The sequence below is a fragment of the Sinocyclocheilus anshuiensis genome, unplaced genomic scaffold, assembly GCF_001515605.1.
Source record: "Sinocyclocheilus anshuiensis isolate Anshui unplaced genomic scaffold, SAMN03320099.WGS_v1.1 scaffold514, whole genome shotgun sequence".
Taxonomy (NCBI): domain Eukaryota; kingdom Metazoa; phylum Chordata; class Actinopteri; order Cypriniformes; family Cyprinidae; genus Sinocyclocheilus; species Sinocyclocheilus anshuiensis.
The window spans coordinates 411931-413774 of NW_015542348.1; the positions used below are offsets into that span (position 1 = coordinate 411931).

General features: G+C 42.0%; 1 pseudogene; it reads right to left on the reverse strand.

Moving 5' to 3' along the window:
- Positions 1-273: 273 nt before the first annotated feature.
- LOC107691477 (uncharacterized) lies at positions 274-1115 on the reverse strand (annotated as a pseudogene).
- Between the last annotated feature and the right edge of the window lie 729 nt (positions 1116-1844).

A 1844-nucleotide genomic window follows, 5' to 3' on the forward strand; every position in this document is an offset into this window, starting at 1 on the left:
CATGCTTTTACTACAAATACAACTTACATCTTTGAACCTGATATGAATATAAAACTGATCCAAGGTATGTGTGCTATCAGGGTTAAAGGGGTCATATGATGCGATTTCAAGTTTTCCTTTCTCTTTGGAGTGTTACAAGCTCTTGGCGCATAAAGAAGATCCGTAAAGTTGCAAAGACTAAAGTCTCAAATCCAAAGAGATATTTTGAACATTAAAGCATGTCAACATATTCTGTTACACCAAATACACAAAATAATGATCTTTAAAATAGCATCATATGACCCCTTTAAGATTGTGCACACAGATTGTGTGGAACAGGCTTAGGTTAACTTAAGAGCCTTCGATGAACGCACGGTGAAATGCGCCCTTTTCCCCTCCTTGCGGGCCTTTTCAAAAACACGCCACAGCAGCAGCAGCTTCCTCTTTCAGTCAAAAGCAGTGAGATCCTCTGTAAACCGAAGACCGTTCGCCCGCAGAAACTCAGACGATTTCGTCGCTCTCCACACACCATCTCTCATCACTCGTGAGGAAAACTGGATAATGATTGCTCGCGGCCTCGCGGTATTTGAAAGTCTCTTCCCAATGCGGTGGACAGTAACAATCTCATCTGTAAGAGTTGTACTCTCCTCTGGAAAGGTGGCCACACAAATACGAATGGATTCGGCTCTGACATTTTCATTTTCAGGTACTCTATGTAAACGCAAGTTCCAGAGGCGAGAGTATCTCTCCAAGTCCGCAATTATTTTCTCACAATGCTCCATCTTCTTTTCCTTCGTATGAAGTCTAGCCTCCAAAACGCCGACCTTTCCTTTAATATCATTCAGCTCTGCACAAAGTCCACCGTTTTTTTAAGCCCTTCAATTTTGGTTGTGTTGTCCCCCACCATATTCTCCAGGGCATCCGAGCGATTATTTATAAGTTGAGAAAGAGTGGACATCACCGCGTCGTCTTCCGCTTTACCTTTCTTTGAGGGGGGTTTAACCTGGGCTTTCTGGATGCGGGTTAGATAAGGGAATCTCACCACGAGATGCATAGCTGTGGAAGCTCACGTTATCAGACACATGTGAAGCACGCAGCATCTCTTTTTCTTTCCTTTTGTCAGCAGCAGATTTCATATTTAGAATACCAGAAGGCACTATTAAGTATTTATAAATAATTATGCAGGTAACAGAATTATAAATGGTGTAGTTTGGCAGTTAAAAGCAGATTTGTCAGCAAAGCACAATGAAACAAACTTAGCAGGACGCCATTTTGGATCCTCCCACCCCTTCTTCTTCTTCTTCTTCTTTTGTGTTCAATGGTGGTTGGCAAACCAGCTCAAGGTGCATTTCCGCCACCTACTGGAATGGAGTGTGAGGCCTCGATGAAAGAATATATTATATACTACTAAAAAAAACAAAATAAATAAATAAATTCTTCTAATCAAATCTGTATCTCTCAGATATTTTAGAAGAAAATCATAAACGCTTAGCTGTTTCTGTGCATTCTGAAATATAATCATAACTGAAATGTCATTGATTTCCATATCTCTTAGTTTTTCAGCAAGTTGCTTTCTTTGTCTATTACATGCCTCACAATGTAAAAGCACATCTTCAACTGTTTCTGTTATTCCACAGTAACTGCAGCTATCTGACTCACTTTTTCCTATTATATGCAGTGAATAACATCTCGGTTACGTATGGTAACCCTCGTTCCCTGAAGGAGACGTCACGTCGGATGACCGACGAATTGGGATCTCGCTTAGGCCCAGCCTTCTACCGGTTCTTGAGGATTCAACGAGTGAAGGCCTGCCGCCGGACGTCTGGCTGCCGAGGGGACGGAGGAGCTCAACAGGGTCTACTATA